The 24,041-nt window shown below is 36.6% G+C and overlaps 1 protein-coding gene across 1 annotated transcript in view; it reads right to left on the minus strand.

Annotated features, from left to right (window-relative positions):
- The window catches only part of LOC147035290 (G protein-coupled receptor family C group 6 member A-like), an 86,553-nt gene that overhangs the window by 52,898 nt on the left and 9,614 nt on the right, over window positions 1–24,041 (minus strand). The gene's annotated exons all lie outside the window — the stretch shown is intronic.

Raw genomic sequence — 24,041 nt, forward strand, 5'->3', positions numbered from 1 at the left:
CTCGCCTCAAAAGCCAGTCGCGGACTGGGAATCCTCCGTCGTGCAAAGACCTTCCTTGGCCCTCTTGAGCTCCTGACCACTTACAAAGCTTTTGTCCGTAGCCTGATGGAGTACTGCTCTCCCCTCTGAGCTGGTGCTCCTGCCTCCCACCTTTCTCGGCTTCACGCTGTCGAAACCAGGGCATTTAGGATCATCGGCATCTCCCGCAATGAAGCTGAGTCTTTGGGCCTCTAACTTTATCACCGCAAGTTGGTCGGTGGTCTTTCTGTCTTCTACCAACTCCTCTCCAGCCTTGCCCCCCCTGCTCTCTCTGCAATTTGTCCCCACCACATTTCCACAGGGCGCTCAAGGTCCGCCACCACCCCCTTTCTGGTAAAACTACCAAAATCACGAATCACTGCTCATCTTCACTCTTTCATTCCTCTTTTTCCCCGCCTTTGGAATAAACATCCTCACTCTATTCTTTCCCATTCTTCCCTCCAGGCTTTCAAAACAGCTGTTCACCACCACCTCTTATCTTCCCCCATCCAAATCCTCGATCTTTTCTACCCCTGACAATGCACCCAAGCCCACTTCCTTCAATTCCCCTGCTTTCCTTCCTGAAGGTCCCTGTACTGTCCATCTTCTCTTCGCCATGTTCCCCGTCCCATCCCCATCCCTCTCCCTTCCACAGTTCACCTAATGTGTCTGTTCCCCACTGTTTTGTCCCTTCCACTCCCGCCCCTCTTGTCTCATGCCCCCTTGCTGTGAGTTGTGTGTTAGCTCTCATACGAGCCTCGACAACGTATACAAAAAGAAAAAGAAAAAGATAATCACAGAATATACATTGTTTTGGGCTTTAGACTCTGTGTTTAATCCCTGTCTTTCACACGCAGGACAATTCTCAAATTTGGCATGTGGAGAGTCATGAAATTCAAGAGGCTCAAAATCTCGTAAACTGTTCATATTTAAAAAGTAAAACTTTCCTTCAAATAAAATTCATCTTCTGTATCATCTTCGGTACTTTCATTGGTCCTTTCACAATCATCTATAAAACTACTTTCATCACTATCGTTTGAACACAAACTCTCGGTATCATAACTGTCTTCTGCTCCAACAGAGATACTATCATTACTCACATAATCTTCATAATCTTCAGTTGAATAATGACTCATATTTAATTAGTAGAACAAACATTGCCATCGATATCTATATCCTTTTTTTCATCAACAGATTCAACTACGACATTTTTTATATTAAAGGCAATTTTAAAATGGTCTTTCACTACTATGAAAACGAAATCTCATTTCACCTGATATATTAACTTCCTTTATTTCATCAGGATTGACATCTTTATGGTTGTTGAAAAAAATACAAATTTCTCCTTGCATATTACTGATGGTTTTATCTTTTCTTTCTAAAGCTTCATCCATAAGGTTTTTCATTTTTGATACTTTTTCTTGTTTCATTGCTTTTTCTAGTTTTCAATATATTGCCAGAAGGAGAGGAGAAACTTTTATTAGAGCTAGTTTAATTGATGTTCTTCCAGATATATTAAAGCCCTTCCAATGAAGGAAATTGAAGAACTCATTTTATGAACCATAAATGTTTTTATCCAATAGTTATATCCTGGTGTTGGCGTAGTGGTTAGGGTAGGCTTGGAATCCAAAAGGTCCTGAGTTCAAGCCCTGTTGGCCGCTGGAATTAATACACACCAGGAGATTGACAGCCTATCATCCTTCCGAGTTCCGCGAAGTGAGTAGCAGTGTACTGGGCCCGGTGTATGCCCCGGTTAGAATAGGTGTACCATATCCCTGTGTCGTAAGAGGTGACCAGGGTTGCGTCAGGAAGGCCATCCGATGTAAAACCTGTGCCAAATCATTATGCGGATCATAACGTATGATTCGCTGTGGCGAACCCGAATGGGAACACCCAAAAGAAGAAGCAGAATAAGTTTTTTTTCCAATAGTTGTTATATTTATCTTTATTCAATTTTACATCCTCGACATATTTCTCAGTATCTTTTACAAATGAAGAGATTGATTGAACCTTGTCTTTTGTGTCTTGAAACGTTGTATTTATTAAGAGAAAAAAGTTGGAGGATAAAATGGTTTTAAGCACAAAATCACCTACAAATTAAATGTAATTTTCATGAAGAAATTTTTATTTCGCAAAGCTTTGTTATATAATATGGTGAATACAATGTACTGCGACATTTGTAATCATGAATAGAAATGTTATTAAAAAAACACCTTCAAAACAACAAACACACATTCAATCTTTTCAGACAAATATCTCCACTTGACCAAGAAACAAAACATTGTGATAGATGAGATAATGATATTCTTTTAAAAAAATTATAATCAACACCTTCAATCACGCAAACTCAAGAACAATGATTAAAGGGAAGGTGCCACTAAATTCTCCATTGAAAACACTGATGGGGGCATTTAAAGGACATAAAAATAAGATTGTTTCGGTTTCAAGACCCTGGACCATCTTCAATCCTTTAAGCTGTTGATATGGTTAAACAAATTATTGAAACTATAATTAAAAACACATTAAGTGAAATGAATACTTTTAAGTTTAATGTGGGAGTAAAATTGAATATGGTAAGAGAAGGTGATGAAACAACTCCCTATATGAGGACAAACCCTCACTTTATCTCATAATGTCAAGATTTTGTAAGATGTTATGTTTACGATGAACTCCAGGGACAAGAACAAGATGTTGATAACACTGTAGTCGGTAGTGGATTTGCTATTACAAAAATAATCTTTTTAGATATACAAATCTTAAAATCAGATCCTCTTCCATCTTCTTCTTATATCGATTTCCCAAAAGAGATAAAACTTAAGAAAGCGGTTGTTTATATTCAAAACATAGATAATAAATGTTTTCTATGGTCTGCTCTTGCTCACTTACATCCTCCACAATGGAAACCTGAAAGGATTGTGCATTATAAGAAATACGAGAATACATTAAATGTAAAAGATTTAAAGTTTCCAATGTCATTGAGAGATATTCCTAAATTAGAGAAAATGAAGAATATATCTGTTAATGTATACGGATTAACGGATAGAAACTAAGTTCAGATATTAAAAATTTGAAACAACTATAAAAATGATGAAACACACATTGACCTTCCATACTTTACTTCAAAGGAAAAATCACATTATGCTTTCATCAACAATTTATCAACATTAATGAAATCACAACTCTACAAGAGAAAATGTAAAATGTATCCTTGTAAGAGATGTCTCAACTCCTTTCATACAAAAGGACGATTAAATCAACATTCGAAATATTGTTATAATCATAAATCAACCATAATCACTTTACCAAAAGCAGGTTCAAGCATATCTTTCAAAGATTTTAACAAATCTATAAAACATCCGTTTGTGATATATGCTGATTTTGAAGGTATCCTTGAAAAGATAGATACTATTTCTCCAAATCGAAATAAATCATACACAAATAAATATCAAAAACATACTTTTTGTGGTTTCTGTTATTATATCAAATCATCTGTTGGTGATGAATGCAACAAGTTAGAACTTTGGAGAGGAGAAGATGCCTCAGAGGAGTTTGTAAGACGATTGGAAAAAGACTGCATAAGACTAAGAGAAATAATGGTGAAAACCTATAAACAAATGTCATTAACAAAGGGAGAGAAAAAGGAATTTAGAAAGAACAGTATCTTTCATATTTGTGAGGAGAAAATTGAGGGAGAGGTCAAAGTTATTGATCTTTGTCATCTTACTGTTAAATATAGAGGTCCAGCTCATTCCCATTGTAATCTTAATTACAAGCCCCCAAACTTTATTCCTGTCTTTCTTCACAACAACGTTCACTGTGACACACATCTATTTATAAATGAACTTTCAAAGATATCTGGAGATATTTCTGCCATTCCTAACACAGATCAAAAATACATCTCATTCACAAAAACAATTCATACATCCCCCATAACCCATATCAGATTTCTTGACACATACAAGTTTATGGCAAGTCCATTATCCAACTCAGCATCAAATATTAAAAACTTACCGAATCATATATCACATTTCTCAAATCAAGAAGAGATTGATTGATAATCACAAAAGGGAATATATCCATATGACTACATGCATTCATTTGAGAAGCTTAAAGAAACACAACTTCCTTCAAGGGAAAGTTTATATGGAAAGTTGAATAAAACTCAAATTTCCAATAGAGATTATACACAAGCTAAAAAGATTGGGGAGAAGTTTAATAGAAAGAATCTTGGAGAGTATCATGATTTGTATCTTTAAACTGATGTATTGTTATTGGCTGATGTGTTTGAAACTTTTATAAGTCTGTCATAATAAAAATTATTATGGATTAGACCCCGCTCACTATTACATGGCCCCGGTTTTTGGGTTGGATTGCTGCTTTGAAAATGACAAAACAGAATTTGGAATTAATCAGTGATATAGATATGCATTTAATGAAAGGGAAGGCTAAAAGAGGAGGAATATCTCAAGGATGTTCAAAGAGACATGCTAAATAAATAACAAATATATTCCTGATTATCTATCTATAATTCCAGCAATCTCTGTGTGTGTGTTTGTGTGTGTGTGTGTTTGTGTGTGACCGCTGTTTCTCGACAACCACTGGTCCGATCTAATTGAAACTTGCCAGGTATATTTCTGGGGACCTGAGGATGTGCCTTTTCGAGGTTTGATATTAATCGGACAAGTGCTTCCCAAGTTATGGCCATTTATTTACCAAATGAATGACAAGACACGTTGTTGCGTGGGCGTGGCCGATGGGGAAGGGAAGCACAGCCACGTTCCCCATTACGGGTTACAACGTACGGACTTCCCGAGAATGATGACTTCGTGTATTCTAATAATTTCTCGATTCTTATGCGCATTTATAGATAAACACAATGGCCCAAGTTATGATCGTTTTCATATTAGACGGTGTATAAATTTCGGGAACATCAGAGTGCTGGTATGCTCTGAACCAGGAAGTAAATTTTTTCTCTCTCTTCTCTTTTTGTTTTTCCTTGCCACGACATTGTGAAAAGGTAAAATACGTTGGCGCTGATTGAATAATTGGGTATTATAAATAAATTGCAAATAATCATAACTGCGAATAATATCGAACTTCCGGGTCACGCACGTACGGGCACGTGAGGGCGAAGAAACGGCCTGTGTGGTTTATTTATTTATTATTATTATTTTTGTTATTATTATTATTATTTTTTTTTTTTACGGGCACGTACTAGTAATAAGAATGAGGACAACTCTTACATAATGAATTATGATGCTAACAATTTGTATGGGTGGGCAATGTCTCAATCTTTACATTATGGAAAACTTAAATGGGTTAAAGAAAAACATTATGAAAAAGTTTTACAAGACATTGTTGTCTCCTCTCAAAAAGAATTGGATGAAGCTGAAGTTGGATATTATTTTGAGGTTCATTTAAAATATCCAGAAGAAGTTCATCACAAACATAAAGACTGACCTTATGCCCCTGATAAAGAAAGTCCAAGAAAAGAATGGTTAAGTGATTACCAACAGTCATTTAATATAAGAAGGTAAATCTACAGAAAAACTGCTTAATACATTAAATGATAAAGAAAGTTATGTTTTACATCAAAGGAACTTGAGACTATTTATCTGCTGGGTTGAGAGTGAGAAAAATTCATAGGATTTTGAAGTTAAAACAAAGTCATTGGTTAAAGAAGTGTATTGATTTTAATACAAAAAGGAGAACAGAAGCCAAAAAAGATTTTGAGAAGGACTTTTATAAATTAATGAATAATGCTGTATTTGGAAAGACTATGGAAAATGTTAAGAATCGACAAAACATAAGACTTGCTACATCTTGGAAACAGGCTTCAAAGTTATTTAATAAACCAAGTTTTGAGTGAGCGGAGGTGTTTTCAGAGAACTTTTGTGCTATTCATTTGAAAAAAGAGAGTATTGAAATGGATAAATGTATTTATATAGCAACATCAATTTTTGACTTGTCAAAGTCGTTAATGGATGACTATTACTATAATAATTTAAAATCAAAGTATAAGGATAATGGGTCATTGCTATATATGGATGCAGATAATTTTCTATTAGAAATTAGGACAAGTGATGTAGATGAGGATATGATTGATAATATTGATATATATATATATATATATATATATATATATATATATATATATATATATATATATGATACAAGTTATTATAGATTAGGTGATGTGTTGTTTTCCTCAAGGAATAGAAAGTTTATTGGTAAGTTTAAGGATGAGGTGGGTGGAAATGTCATGAGTGAATTTGTGGGTTTGAGATCAAAGTCTTATGCTTTTTCGTATATTCAAAATTATAACATTGAAAGGTGTGATAATAAACTAAAGGGAATAAAGAAAAATATAATCAAGGAAACAATAATCTTTAAACATTATTACAACTGTTTAACCTTAAAGAAGGAAGAGTACAGAAAAATGAATACAATAAGAAGTTATAAATATCAGTTATGTACAGAAGAGATAAATAAGAAAGCATGAGGAGCTTTTGATGATATATTTTATGGATATATTTATCGATATATTTTAGAGAATGGAATCAATAGTCTCCCTTATGGTTATAAGTATAAGAGTGAAGATATTGAGTTGGGAATTTTGACAGGCTACCGCCGTCTTTTTACTGATTTATAAATGATAGAACCAAGCAATAACCAAACCAAATAGTGGAGAGGTAATCAGCCTTGCTATATAAAAGGGAAACTTAAAGAATGTGAGAAATATCAAATAAGTCTTATTGAAGAAATAACTGGGGTAAAAGTAGATAAAACAAATAAGTGGATAAATTTAATTACAAATAAGTTGGAGGATGTAAAGAAAATAATAAATTTCCTTGAATGGACTGAAAACTTAGATGTTTATCAATTGAACAATGGAAAAACAATTTACTGCAATCTCAAAATGATATGTGGCTCAGGAGGTGGTCAAATAAGAGCATTTAGAGAAGTTTATCATTTCATTTCTGCACAACAATGATACATAAACCAAGAACCAAGTTCCAATTTATTATTTGTGAATATACTCGATGGAAATAAATGTTGTAAGAAAATTGAGTTATTCCCTGAAGTCGAACATCGACAAATATTCGTTGGTTCGCTCTTTGAGTGGAATGAAAATATGAAAGGGAAAAGTGCTTTAATCAGTAAGTCTCAATCTTACATAGCCTCAATTTTGCACTTACTTGTATGGGAGGGAATGTATGATATATGTATCATGATATGATATTGCTTGTATGATATATGTATCATATATATATATATATATATATATACATATACATATATATATATATATATATATACATATACATATATATATATATATATATATATATATATATATATATATATATATATATATACATATATATATACATATATATATATATATATATATATATATATATATATATATATATATATATATATATATATATATATATATATATATATATATATATATATATATATATATATATATATATATATATATATATATATATATATATATATATATATATATATATATATATATATATATATATATATATATATATATATATATATATATATATATATATATATATATATATATATATATATATATATATATATATATATATATATATATATATATATATATATATATATATATATATATATATATATATATATATATATATATATATATATATATATATTTAATATCCAGATGTGCAGTTTCCCTCCAAGCTCAGGAATGATGTCAACACTGCAATCATTTTGGGCACGAAGATGGATCATATACAATTTTATGGTATGGGCAGGAGAAGGTTCAACTTCCTCAAAGCAAACTTGGGAACATAAAGCAGGCAGGTTAATTTTTTTGAATACATCTGGACTTTAACTTCGACCAACATTATTAGTTGGGTTGTAATGACATTCCTTTATCCAGCTTTCTAGTACCTTACATTATCATGTTATAAAATCCTTCAATATATATTTAAATAATAGAAAATGCTGTCTTAGTGGGAGGTCAATCTGCGCAATCATCACAGCTTTACTGTTCAAATGTTCCTTCCATACAAAGTAAAGATATATTTATATTAATAGATACACATGAAGTCATATCATATTTGAGTACATTTTCTATTTCAGGTTTAATACTTTTATTTTAATATCAAGTTTTAATCATCAACATTTATTATTTGTTTTATCTCCCTCAACCCCATTCTGCTCGTTTTCAGAGAAATTGTTACTACACAAGCCTTGGGCAACATTTTTGTGAAGTTTTCCCTCGATCTGTCTAGCTGTTCTGGAGACGAAGATTTTTAGGGTTTTAGGGTAATTCCAATATGGCTGCTTAACCATGGGACCTATGATGTCATATATGTGAACCTTTTGTTCCTCATGGCATAGGCAGTTATATGTGTAAAGTTTCACCTCGATCTGTTCAGCGATTTCAGAGAAGAAGATTTTTGAGTTTGTTTTTTTAAAACAATATGGCTGCCGAATCATGTGACCGATGACATGTTCCAAAAACTTTTGTGCACCATTTTATCCCGAGATGACCCTCAAAAATATTCATTCTGTTTGAATGTAGTGTTCTACTTCTGCAATTAGGATGTCATAAAAAAAAATCACGCTCATGCCCCAAGAGGAGTACTTGCCCATTCACCAAGTTTCAATTTTTTTCCTTGGTGGTTTCAGAGATAGAGGTCAAAATGTTTTTCGGTTTTTCCAAGATGTTGGCCATACCATGTGACTGATGTCATCATAATTATCATTGGAACATTCTACATCCATAGTCACACCAATGCTGAAAATTTTGTGTCAATCTGATAAGCGGTTGTGGAGAAATACACAAAAGTTCTGTGTGGACCAACAAACAAACAAAGAAACAAAGACAGACAAACAAACAAACTGTCCCAAATGCAATACCCACTCCTTCGGTGAGGGTAAAAAGTATTAGATTTCTCCAAAACAATAATTTATATACATTTGACAATAAGATAATTCAGCATTTCGTGGGTTCATATACAGCCACTTTCTTTGCAAATTTGTTCCTGCAGATGTACAAGTCTGAGAACATGTGCAGGAATAAACTAACAACTGCGAAAAAGTGTGAAAACATCCTTAGATTAATTGATGATTTACTAAATCATGGCCACCCAGTAGTACATGCTAAATCAATGGGCAGTGGAGGGGGGGGGTTGGTATTCATTTAATTGAATCATTTATTTCATTACTTATTTAATTTTTCAATTGTTTGATTTAAAAAAAAATTCTCTGATTGATTTTACAAATTTTGTGTTTTCAATTTGCCGCAGAACTCTCACGTTGCTCCTACTCTATTTCCACTGGTTTTTCCAGTTTATGGGATACAAGGTCATCATCTTTTCGAAGTGTGTTCTGTGAATAATTGTGCTGAAGCAGTGAGTTTGGCTTCAACTTGTTTCAATTATCCTTGCTATCTCAACAAACAAACATGTTACCTGATTCATTATTTAATTATATCTATACTCTGTTTTGACCAAGTAAAATACCTGGTTTTTTTTAGCCCAGCGAATAGTTTCACGATTAACATAAAAATTTGACTTGAAAGGTGGGATGGAGTCATAATAACCAACTTGTATGAACTGTGCTTCTCCATCAACAACTTGCCAATTTAAAAGATCATATTTTGCCGGAGGGTCACCATTTTTATCAAAATACATCACTTCATTCCGATTGTGAATGAATTTGACATTGCGAATGTAATACAGCAACTGAAATGCAAATGAAAGAAAAACAAATTTTTTTTTTTTTTCATAATAATTTTTTCATAATAATTTTCATGTGCAGTACTTGTACAATTTCCATTATTCTGAGTTACCTGCCATGGTTGAAAGTTGCTTATGTTGGTACAAGAGTTGTTCCAAAAAGGTCCCTGACCAGGTTGGCATGATTGGAGATCATGTAAGCCATATGCTATGCTGTATACAGCTAAATATGTGGTGTAGGGACTTTTAAACTGAGAAACTTCTGTGAAGGGCGAATTAACTGTCAAAATATTTTCATTGCCAGTGCAAAGGTTGAGGTGACTTTTCAAAGTATTCCATGTGCAGTCAAAGGTTTTCTCCCAAAGTTCGTTCAAAAAGGGATTTAAAACATTGTCATTTCCTTGATTGCCTTTTTTGTTTTCAGAGACTCCGTGAATATTGAAAGATTTTTTGCTGAGATAAAGGTTTTTATTGGTGTTTACTTTCCTTGATATTAATGTTTTACCTTTGGTATTATTTCCTGCTATACATTCATGTGAACTCCAGCTTGAACTGAGAGGTGCACTTGAGATAGAAACGGTCTCTCTTTGAACTCTATGCTGCTTGTGTGTCATTTGTTTCATGTTCTGTTTGAATAACAGAAAATTGCTTTGACTGATAAGAATGGCCAATCAGCATATATCAATGGGAGCAACGATTTCAATGCCACTTTGGTGAGGGATTACACATTACAACTTGAAGTACACATATATATATATATATATATATATATATATATATATATATATATATATATATATATATATATATATATATATATATATATATATATCTGACCACTGAATTAGTTTCATACTTTGAAAATCCTTTTTTTTAGCCAAATTGGAATGAAATCGAACAGTGAGGAATATATGCTCATGTAATAATACTTCCTTACCTCCAATGATGGGCCAGGACGTATGTTTATGAAAAAATCTTCCAAACCTTCAATCTTCCCTTGGTGAAAAGTAAATCCCATTGTTCCCTCAAATAAATGAGCATATCTTATTTTGTTTAGAGCCTCAGATATTATCCAGCCATCACTTGCGAGCCAAGCCTTTCCAGTTAAATTATATTTCAATAGCTCATCAGCAAGTTGTAGAAAATCAATTTCAGTTGAGTACACCAATATAGCATTTGATTTAGTTTTATCCACGACTTTTCCTTTGGAAAAAAAAAAAAAACATCTCGAGTTACAAAACATATGGAAACACCATGTACATAATATATCTTTAGAAAACACAAGACAAGCCCAGCTCAATCTACTATTCATGTGGACAGAGGCTTAGGACCAACATATTTAGGCACACCATGGTCGTTAACTGGAACAATGTCTGACAAATTTGCCAAGTCTTACAACACCACCTAACCAGATATCTGCAATCACAAAGCTATTGCCAAGGATAAGCCACCCCGGATTGGAGGAGGCTTAACATTGGCGATCAACTGCGATTTGCACTTTGCCTGTGATCCAATGATGGCCATTTTTTTTCAGACCACCAGATGCCATTGAACTTCAGCATTTAGGGATAAAGTATAAATTAAGAAAATATATCCCCATCTGGAATCTAACTATAAAACACAACATCATGAAAATCGAAGGATAATTATTCAAGTTATGATGAAAAATGCATTTTTTGTTAATTAGGTCACAATCGAAAAAAGTAGTTCAAGAATACTAATCAAATATCAGGTGCACAACATCAGTGCAGTTAGACTATTATGAAAGACAAAGCAGTGTTTGAGATTCTGCATTGGCAAAATTGAGCGATGACAAAAAAAAAAAAATTTTCATAGTGCTATTTGACCTTGACCTTTAACTCAGGGGGTATGATGTAAATTAGGCAGAAATGTGCCTATCTCGAGAGGGAAATTTTCTTCTAATTGACAAATCTTGGTGGAGTTTTCGTGAAAAATGAAAAAAATTACAATACTTGGGTCATAACCTTAAAAAATTAGTTCAATCTCAAAAAAGTTATGTCAACGCCACATAATTTTTCCCCCCAATATTGATGCAAATTTAATTCTGAAAGTCCCAGCTGGATCGGAGATACAGCTCAGACATTGGCAGAAAAAAGGGAGAAAAACCTAAATGGTGGTTTAGTTCTCCTAGGGGTCAAATATCTTGACCTTTAACTCTGAAGGGTAAAAGTTTATAAAGCATAAATGCACTTTGCTCTAGGGCCTTGGCTATCTATAGAGGAAAATTTTGTTCTGATTTGACAAGCCTAAGTCAAGTTTTGCTGAAAAATGGTAAAATGACTAATTGGTTCATGACCTTAAAAACTAACTTAAGGTCAAAAAAAACATTACGTCACCTCAACATACTTTGTATTGCCATTATTGAGGCAAAGTTTCATTCCGAAATTCCTCGGACATTGGCAGAAAACAAAAGGGAGAAAAACGTAATGGTGGTTTTATACGCCTAGGGATGAAAAACCTTGACCTTTAAACCAAAGGCATATCCTTACCATAATTCATGGACCAGTGTTTGTTTGTTTATAGGTTTGTTTGTCATGGTACTCCTAGAGTTTTGGCCCAATTACATCCAGACTTACTCCAGAGAATCAGCATAACCCCAATTAATGTGCAGGGGTGTTTTTACCTTTGCCGGTGGTCTTGAGTGGGGGAGTGGGGAAGGGGGGTGAGGGGGATGTAAATTCTCTATGTAAATGTGTATCACGTAGCACCGCCTCGAGGTCGCAGAGGGTATTACAAGTCTCCACCATTTACGGTTCAGCATTCCTGTCCCCACGTTTTCCAGTGCAGTGAGGTGTTTTTGAATTAGAGACCCCAGAAACTCAAAATACCCTGAAGACCCTCAAAGAATGAGAAGACCCTTCAAGATCCAAAAGACCCAAAATTCCCCAAAGACCGAAAAATAGCTCAAAGACCCCGAAGACACAAAAGACCAAAAATACCCAGAAGACTCAAAAGACTGAAAATACCTCGAAGACCCAAAATATGCGAAAGACCAAAGAGACCCTGAGGACCCCCCCAAAAAACTACAAGACACAAAAGACCCTGAAGACCATTAAAGGCCCAAAATACCCTGGAGACCCCAAAATAACCCAAAGACCCCGAAGACCTAGAATACCAAAAATCCTCGGAAGAACCAAAAGACTGAAAAGACACTGAGGACCCAAAAGACCCTGAGGAACCAAAACACCAAAATATCTCAAGTATCCCAAAGACCCCGAGGACCCCAAAGACAGAAAATCCCCAAAAGAAGCAGAGGATACAAAAGACCCAGGGGATCCAAAAGATATCGAGGACCTAAAAGATGACAAGGACCCAAAATACCTGGAGAATCCAAAATATCTTGACAATCACCCAATTCCTCAAACCCCTCCTAACTCTGTCCTCTCTCAGCCCTCCCTCCCATAACCCAACTCGGTCTTCCCCTCCCCCTTTCTTCTTCAAGTCCTCGACTGTCCCTCACCTCATATACTCAACCCCCCTTCCAATCCCAAGTCCTCAATAGCCCCCCCCACTTCGCGACGCCTCAATCTCCCTCTTCCAAGTCCATGCATCCTCACCCCCAACTCTCTGTCCTCTCATCCCCATTTTTTCCCGTTCTTAACAAAGTTACAAAAATATACACAAATATATTTTTGGGCATGAGAAGACCATTCGGTCCATCTTGCATGCGTTGTTCCTGTCCCCATTTGGTCCAAACAATATTATAAGTAAGCAGAGATGGAACTTTTCATTCACAATCATTCCCCCTTTCTTCCCTTATCCTTACTATAATTCAAAGACCCGTGTTTGTGTGTTTGTTTGTCACTCTACTCCTCCTACAGTTGTGGGCCGATTCCATCCAGACTTGCTACATAGGATCAGTCTGACCACAATTAATGTAGGGAGTTGTTTTTATCTTTTTCGGTGATCTTGGGGGAAAGCAGGGAGATGCAAATTCTTCATGTAAATATGTATTGTGTAGCGCTGCCTCCAGTTAGGGGTCTCCACCATTTACAGGACAATATTCCTGTCCCTACCTTTTCCAGTGCTGTGAGGTGTTTTGAATTATAAGCAGTAGATATGTTTTTGCATCATGCAGGTAACTTCATGGGTTTTTTGTTTTGTTTTGTTTTTGCTTACACCGAGCTGTCAGTTGCCTATACACTGCCCAAATTAAGGTATGCGTCAGAAGAATGTGTTGCGTCCTTGGAATAAGATCGCATGTAGGGTGGTTACTCTGCTAGTGATGTAAATTAAGTGTAAATGCACCTTGCATTTACGGGCTGTCTAGAGGGCAATTTTGTTCTGATCGAGCAAACTTTCGTTGAGTTATGTTAGAATGTTTATAATTAGGTCATGATCTCACAGATAGGCAAAGGGAACCTCGTATGAGAGCTAACACACAGAGACACAACAAGGGGAGCAGGAGGGTGGGACCTGAAAGACCTCCCACCCACAAGATGGGTGGGAGAGGGAAGAAAAAAAAAACAGTGGGGAACAGAGACATTAGGAGATCTGTGGAACGGAGAGGGATGGGGCAGGGAACACAAAGTAAACAAGGTGGGCACCACAGGGATTTTAAGGTCATTGCACGACAGGGACATTCAGGAAGGGAAGCAGGAAATTTGAATAGGTGGGTTTAGGGTGGATTAGTGGGGGTAGAAAAGATCGTGGTTTTTGATAGGGGATGATAAGAGATGGTGGTGAACAGCTGTTTTGTGGACCTGGAGGGGAGAGTGGATTGAAGAGAGTGTGGGTGTTTGTTGTAAATGTGGAGAAAAAGAGGAGTGAAAGAGTGAAGATGAGCAGTGATTCTTGATTTTGGTAGTTTTACCAGAAGGGAGTTGCTGGCAGACCTTGAGTGCCCTGTGAAAATATGGGGGGGAGGGACATATCTCAGCCAGAGCAGGGGGGTGGGAGAGTTTGGTGAGCAGGCAGGGTGCCAGAACATATCGAAGACAAGTGATATGTTGAGGGAGATGGCTTTGATTTCATGTCTGGCAATGAGGACCTCCATCCATTGTTGGGAGAGCAGAAGCAGCATATCCAGGGTACAGCGTCCTGGTCTGAATCCAAATTGATGACCGGAAATCAAGCCATTGGGGAAAGAGGAAGGATTTAATGTCTGAAGTGACGATGGATTCCATAACCTTGCTGATGATTGGGAGAAGGCTGATTGGTCTGTAGTTGCAGGGATATGTTTTTGCACCATTTTTATGCAGAGCGGTAATGTTTGCCGATTTCCAAGCATATTACAGATGACATTGAGTAAATGAGAGGGTGAATAGAACAGAGAGAGGGTGAGCAAGAGCAGCAGAGTAGGTTTGTATGGGACGTGGGCTGATGCCGTGTGGACCGGTTGCAGAATCTGAGTCGAGGTTTGACATCAAACTCTCCACCTTGTCAGGAGAAATCGACACAGAGTCCAGGAACAGCTGGGTGTGACTGGGTAAGTTGGGTGCAGAAAGCGATGGTTTGGGTCACAAGATTTAGAAGCAAACACAAAGTTTAGGCATTCAGCCTTTTCACATGCGGTTTCAGCTGTGTGGTCATTTTAGGTTGGGGAGGGGATGGAGGGGGAACCTACACCAGAAACAGACTTAACTAGATTCCACCATGATTTGGAGGAGGGAGACAAGTTTGAGAGTTCATTCTTGAGATGAGAAAGTTGTTGTTTTCTGGCTCTCCTGAGGGTAGACACACACTTGTTATGCGCTTTGTGGAAGGAACTGAGATTGCCTTCAGTTGAGTTATCCTTCCATGAGGTGAACACAAATTGTTTCAGGATAACTGCCTCGTTCCATGCTTCAGTATACCATGGTCGGAGAGGAAAAGTAGCACAAATGAAGATGAAATGGGATAAATCTGTGCATGAGAGAGAGCAAGTTTCCATGAAACATTTCCCAGGATGAGTTGATGTCGGAGGAAGTAGAGATGGGAAACCATTTGAGAAGTTTAATGACTGCTTGAAGTCCCTGCCAGTCAGCCTGAGTGAAATGCCAAACTTGATGGCACTGAGATGGTGCTCTAATAACAGCGAGGAGACGTCTACCTCAACAAGCATGCGGTCAGATGAACCGAATGGAGTAGAGGGAGAACAGCAGATATTTTCAGTGGAATTGGTCAAAATCAGATCCAGAAGAGATGGAGTACGATTGGTTGAGGTCCGGGTCAGGAAGTTGACAGATTGCGTCAGTCCCAATGAGTCACGGAAGTCATTTGCTGAAGTTCCATGGCAGGTGAGAGAGGTACCCACACCCAGCCACCTCGCATGATGACAGTTGAAGTCACCACATATGAGGAGGAGAAAGAGTTGGGATGAGAGCATATAAGTTGGTCCATGTTTTCGGAGAGCAAGATGTAAATGAAGTCATCACTGTTTGGGGGATGGTACTACACACATATAAACATGATGTGGGATTAAACAGAAAGCCGTAGCCAGACATATTCCTGGGGGTGTGGGGGAGAGAGGACAGTGCATGGTGAATGAGGAATAGAGTCTTTGATGAAGATAGCAACTCTGCCACCAGGACAAAGCTCCGTCTGTCAAACCGGAGAAGGGAGTAACCATGGAGGGATACTACAGAATCAGAGACGTCTTGAAGGAGGAAAGTTTCTGTTATGCAGATTATGTCTGGTTTGTCAGTGGTAACCTGTATGGAAAGATCTGTCAGGTTTGAACGAAGGTCCCGGATGTTTGAGGTCCACACTGTTCAGGAAGTGGGAGGGGAGGAGGTTTTGGATGCAGGGGGGTGGGGGAGGGGGATGGTAGGATGAGGGAAGAGGGTGGGGGGGAGGTAGGGAGAGTTATTGAAAGATTGTAGGTGTTTGCAGATGAGCGAGGGGAGAAGGCTGGATGAAAAGGAGAATAGGCTTGGTATTGATGGGGTGAGGTACTTTTGGGAGTAATACGATACCAATATGACTGCCAAACCATGTGACCTATGACAACATATGTGTGAACCTTTTGTTCCTCCTGGATAAGTGGTCAAACTTGTGAAGTTTCACCTCGATCTGGTCAGCCACTTCAGAGAAGATTTTTCAAGGTATATTTTAAAAACAATGTGACTGCTGAATCACGTGACTGACAACGTCATCAAAAAATTATTGTGGACCATTTTATTCCTGTATGACCCTCAAACATTTTCATACTGATTCGATGTAGCATTCTACATATGCAATTATGACATTATAATGAAGGCACCTATGATGTCATAAAAAAATCACCCTCATTCGCCATGAGGAGTACTTGCCATGTGCCAAGTTTCAATTTTTTCCTTGGTGCAGTTTCAGAGATATAGAGTTCGAATTTTTTTTCAGTTTTTCCAACATAGCTGCCACACCACGTGACCTATTACATCACAATTATAATTAAAACATGCTACATGAGTAGTCGCACGAATGTTGAAAATTTCGTCCAAATCCGGCAAGCTGTTGTGGAAAAAAACATGAAAGTTCTGTGTGGACAAACAGACAAACAAACAAACTCATGCAATACCCTCTACTTTGGGGAGGGTAAATATTCTTCTGAAGAACAGCTGGACAGATCGAGGTGAAACTTCACATAAATGTTCCCCAAGGCATGTTTGTACAAGGTTGTTGAAGAATAATTGATGTCACTTGGTTTGGCAGCCATATTGGATTTAAGAAAAATATTTAAATTGTTTTCTCTGGAACCAGTTCGTCATTCAATGTGAAACTTCACAATTGTAATCTCGTAGTGATGGGGAATACATGTTTTAATTTTCAACTTGATCGGACACATGGTCTGCCAGCCAGAAGTATTTAATTATTATTTTTTTATCAGGGTCACTTGGCTGTGACTGGATGTGTTTGAGGGTAGAGGAGCATCAGCTGAAATGCAAATTCTCTCCAGGTTCCTCCTGATGACTTTATTTTTTTATTTTTGCTTGTTTGGGTTCCTTTTGATTACTCAAATGCAGTACTGCACATATTTGGTCTTCCATTCGACCTGAATTGAATTTATTCTAATCCCATTCTGAAGTCAAATGAATGATAATAGAAAACGTCATCGGTCAGGGTCAGGTGTCCGATCAAAGTGAGGTTGCACCAAAGCGGGACATCTTGGTACCCGGTCATCACTGCAAACAGTTATAAACTTAGAAAGTTATAAATTGACAGTTCTAATCATGTCTCCTATTAATAACTTACCACACCAGTACACAAACGCCACACAAAATACACTACAAAAAACTACACAAACATCACACAAAACTACACACAAAGCAAGTCCTGGCGAGGGTCTGCAATCTTTGATTGCTCTTTCATCTTGTTTTCATTATGGATTTCTCCTTGTGAGCTCAAAGTTGAACTCATCTGAAACATTCACAATGTGAAACATTTGTAGCTCTGTGAAAATTTTGGGCAATTCTAGTTGCCCCCGCTGTCCAGATATTCTGCCAACAAATAAATAAACCGACAGACGGGATTATTGTAATGCTCATGTGCCCAACCAATAGCGCAACTTACGTAACAAATGTGAGGCAGTAAGTGGGTGGTGATGGAAGGTTTATGTCACCTATTTAATTCCAATCTTACCGAGGAGAATAATTGCTTCTGGATCTTTAACCTGAGGAAGAATTTCATGGAATGCAATGCAAACACCATTTTTTTCTGTTTCCTCCACAAACTGAGCCACAGCAGGTCGTCCATAATCGTCATTAACTGCAATTGCACCAACATATAGCCACGAGAAATGCTGCACAAGATATGCCAGTGCCGTGGCTTGGTTTTTCGTATTTGGTAGAGTACGTACAAAAGATGGGAACTGTGATTTATCACTGAGACATTTGCAGGATGAGTCATAGCTTACCTGTGTCCATCAAACACAGCATAAAAATTAACTCATGAGCAAAACATTGATTCATAACTGTAAATGGAATTATTCTAAACATCGTAAAATTATATGTGTGTTAGAGGAGAAAAAAATGTTGATGTCAGAGCAAGAAAAGTAAATTTCCACATAACTAGACCAGCAGAGAAACCCAATTTGCAGTTTTCTTGTCTTATTCTGCAGCACATAGCAACTGTTTCAAAAAACTGAGAGCACAGCAGTGCAGCTATTATAGGGCCTCTGGGAGGTTAGATTTTCTGGATATTGACCAAGGGTTTTTATGTTGTTGTTGAGGCTTCCATTGTTAAATGACCTACTCTTTGTCAAAGGACACTGTCCCTCATAGCAAAGTGACGTTGGCCTTATGTTGGCTTAGGTTGGAATAATCCGTTATAATGTTGGGCTAACACCATGAACCCCTACTCATAGATAGGACCCATTAATTGTAGGGAATGCACATTTTGTTATTCAATGCCCGACCTGTAAGTACGAATCTGACAGTATCGTTGGATTGACCATCAAATTGCAGACCAGACAGATCAATGGAAGTTCTCAGAGCCAGACATGCCCCCACTCACAGTCACTCTTTTCTTCATATCACTAAGCCAGTTTCCAATCCAATTAGCAACTCCATTACCTACTCCATAAGTCTTCAACTTAACTAACCGCCTTCTAAGTGATGTATTATCAAATTCCTTCTCAAAATCTAGACATGATCCACTCACTGCAGTTCCCTTATCCATCTAGTTGGAAAACGCTCAATATAACTACAATAAATATTTAAGAATGAACTACATTAAGTAAATTCGTGTTGACTGCCTTTAATTTGTTTGAATTTATTTAAATGATTCCCCATCTGATCCCCAATTAAGATGTCTAAAATATTCCCCATAACTGAAGTCAAACTAACAATTCGAGAGTTCTCCAATTCTCCTTATCTTTCTTACATAAAGGTTACATTTGCTGTTCTCCAATCATCTGGTACTTTCCCGACTGCAATGAGCTGATTCAGGGAAATGAACATTCGATTCTCGGAAAGCAAAAATAACCTATTTTGGGCTATTTTTAGTCTATTTTTGGTATTTCAGTGCTATTTAAAAACTCTTTCCCTCAAAAATAGCAAAAATATAGGTTTCATTTCCTATTTTTTTTTAAACTATTTTGGAGATTTCGGTGGTTGCAGTGCTATTTTTTCACTTTTTCCCTGACTTTTTTTCCCCACAAATGTATTGCGTTTTTTTCACTATACTCACAGTTCCCTGACTGTTCCTGTGTAAATGTAGAAACAAAATAATTTCATAAACCTGCAAGCTCACCCAATTCTCCTGTGCTATTCCTTAATGGGCCCCCACTCCTCTTCACCCTTTACATTCTGTACTTCAAGAATGTGTTGCTGTTATGTTAATATTTTGGGCTCAGGATTCTTCATGTTATATTTCAGCTTCCTGAGCTATTTCATTAACGAGGCTCTGTTTTCTTCTATACCGTTGTGTCGGGCTCTAGTCCTGTTATTTATTTAATACATGAATGCCTTCTACATATGCTTAATTACACAGCTTACCTCCATGATCAACCACCACGTTATTTTTCTGCCTCTATATTTACCCCTCACTGGAATATACTGTAATATTTGTGGGAATGGGGGGAGGGGGTGAGTAGATGTACATAGTTTATAAAGCATGGATGATGATTTGTGACATTTAAGGTGCATTTTGTAAAACATGTCAGTTCAGCTGTGGGACCATAAGTATAATTTTTTTGTTTTATTTTGCTCAAAGTCCCACCCTCCCATCCTAGATATCCACCCCTCCCTTCTCACATATCCACCCCTTGACTTCTCTTGGCATTTTCACTGATAATGGTCTTCAAACAAGAGATTTCCAAGGAACACCGCAACTAACACATCTTGAATTTTCCCAATGACGACCACTCTTTTCTTCCAATACTAAAACCAGTTCTGATTGCATGTCCTGCTTCAATCACAACTCCATAAGCACTTAAAAGCCTCGTCCTCTCAGAAACCAACCTATGTTAGCCTGGGTGGTATATACCATCCACCCATCTCTGACAACTCCAGATACAACTCTATTTCCTCAAATATGGATCAACATAACCATCCATCCTAACTTGCTGTTCCTTATATGTGGAAATTTCAACTGTCAATATGCCAGCTGGCTGGGTGTTGGTTCTGCAGCAAGCAGCCAGAACATTGCATCAAAGGCTTTTTGTGACTCTGAGTCTGACCAAACGTAAGTTTTTCAACTCAGATTTCTGCAAATGGTATGTCCTTCCTCCTGGACCGAGTGATGACTAGTTTTCCATCAAATCTCTCCTACCCATCTTGGCCCTTCTCACAGCTTTCTTGGCAAAGTCCATGGCTGTTCACACAGGCAAACTGGCAGGGATTTCAATCTGCCATCTCACAAAATGATTGAGCTACCATCTGCACAACACCTGCTATTGAATGAAACTGAGAATGCTTTCAAAAGGCCTATTTTCTCTCAGGCACCAGTTTATCCCGTCCTGTGTGTGGCTACTTATCGACCTTCCAGTCCTTGGTACACTGAATCCAATGGAGAGGTGGTTGCAGTCAATGAGCTTGATTTCTCAACATGGAAAGCTAAACCAACTGAGGGCGACTTTGGATCATTCCATCAGGCTTGCATCAAATGCAGTTCCACCCTGAAGCAAGCAATAAAACACCATCTTACAAATCTCAAGGCTTCACTCCCAAAAATATCAGACTCATCTCCCAACTGTGGTTGCATACTCTTATCAGCTTTAAATATTTAAATTCCATTGTTTAACTTTTTAGCCAACTGAAATCGAGATGGGCTTTCATAAAGACGGATTGTAATACAATTCTTACTTGAGGAATGGAATATAGTCCAAACAGACGAGCCATCATCATAGCAAGTGTAGATCCATAGGTGCCAACAATAACGGGATGTGTGCAAATCTTGCTGTCAAGTGAGTCTATTTTCATGAATTGCAAAGAGGCTTCCATCGTTTTAGGCATATTAAAGCATGTGTCATATATGGCATAGCCAAGTGTTGTCAGGGGAAGCAAGGAGCTATTTTCGTTGATCTCATTCACAGCAAACACCATTCCCATAACCCACTGGAGGCCTCCGATGTAGAAACTGAAAAAAAATATACATTCATTTTTTTCAGCTAAAGCAGTGAATTGTACAGATAGGACATGAAAGACTTTTTTTAAATGAAAAGAAAAATGCCTTTTTAGATAAATTATATGCCTGCTCAGGGAACAATTAACAAAGCATGACAAATACAAAATTTGACATTGAGTTACAATAAATGGAGTGCCCAGTTCTGCGAAACCGCCGTTCCTCAAGGCAAATGCACAAAACATAAACATATAGTGGGCCCGAGACAGTTATTTCATTCGTATCCATTTTAGATAGCCCTTCCCTTATGTCTTGTGGGTTGATGGAACAAAATGCATTGCGAGGGCTTTTAGGTAGTTCTTTAAATACATTAACCATAACTTCATTAATTTTATTCCTTCACTTTACACACACAACCTCTCCTTCATGCACGCAAGCAGGCACAAGTAGATAGCAACAGGACAGCTTCATTAGCATATACCACCAGAACCCCGTTTCAAACTGCGCATCATTCCCCAAAGGACATTTCATTTCAACCTTCTCCATACTCCAACAACAATGCTACAACCTTCATACAACCACCATAACGCCTTCCTAAAAATCCTCACAATAACACATACACAACCTCCTCACCACAACTGCAACAAATGCTCCAACATCCTCACCACAAACTCCACAGCTGCTCCAAAATGCTTCAACCTCTCCAATTGCTCTCTTATTTTCCAAATGCTCTCTAATTTTCCTTGGGTCTTTTTCTGATGGTACCTGTTATGTTTGCGTGATGACAAGATTGTAGAAGTTGTATCGGGTTAGCCATCCATATGTCAGGTATGTCCATCCATAGGTAAGGTATCATGCAGAGTAGTGTAACCCTGTCAGCATTGGCAGTACCAATCTGCGTTTGTGGTTGCTTTGCAACCTGTCGGCGTGCGGAGTTATCTGTACCTGCCAGCCTCAGGATCGGGTGTTCAGGAGGTACACTAGTACTTCCCCTGTGGCAAGCCTCGAACCCTGGATCCGTAACACTATTCTCGGAAGGATAAAGGAACCCACATCAACAAAATTCCTGACAAGTGATTCCAACAGGTTTTCTGTGTGGTAATGTACTATATATATATATATATATATATATATATATATATATATATATATATATATATATATATATATATATATATATATATATATATATATATATATATTATCCTAATTGATTCCCTTCTCTGATTCATTTTGGAGAGCTGATTGCATAATCTGAAGATACTTTTATAGGACATGTCAAACAGTATCTGACACTTTTGAGATACAAGACTTCAAAGTGAAATTTCCAGGCAGAAACTCCAACAATTTATTGTTGCGTTTCTGCGAAGCCGGCGCACCTCCAAGGCAGGCAATGACACCCAATATGTGTACATCTTCTTCTTCGTCTTTCAGCTGCTCCCGTTAGGGGTCGCCACAGCGGATCATCCGTATGATCCGCATAGTGATTTGGCACATGTTTTACGCCGGAGCCCTTCCTGACGCAACCCTGGTCGCCTCTTACGACACAGGGATATGGTACACCTATTTTAACCGGGGTATACACCGGCCCAGTACACTGGTACTCATTTCGCCGACCTCGGAAGGATGACAGGCTGAGTCAACCCCCTGGTGTATTAATTCAGTGGCCGAACGGGGCTTGAACTCAGGAGCTTTTGGATCCCAAGCCGCTGCCCTAACCACTGCGCCAACACCAGGCTAATATGTGTACATATATATATATATATATATATATATATATATATATATATATATATATATATATATATATATATATATATATATATATATATATATATATATATATATATATATATATATATATATATATATATATATATATATATATATATATATATATATATATATATATATATATATATATATATATATATATATATATATATATATATATATATATATATATATATATATATATATATATATATATATATATATATATATATATATATATATATATATATATATATATATATATATATATATATATATATATATATATATATATATATATATATATATATATATATATATATATATATATATATATATATATATATATATATATATATATATATATATATATATATATATATATATATATATATATATATATATATATATATATGTATACATACATATACATATATATATATATATATACATATATATATATATATATATATATATATATATATATATATATATATATATATATATATA

The sequence above is a fragment of the Eptatretus burgeri genome, chromosome 1, assembly GCF_056783735.1.
Source record: "Eptatretus burgeri isolate ZD-2024b chromosome 1, Ebu_testis_v1, whole genome shotgun sequence".
NCBI classification, from domain to species: Eukaryota; Metazoa; Chordata; class Myxini; order Myxiniformes; family Myxinidae; genus Eptatretus; species Eptatretus burgeri.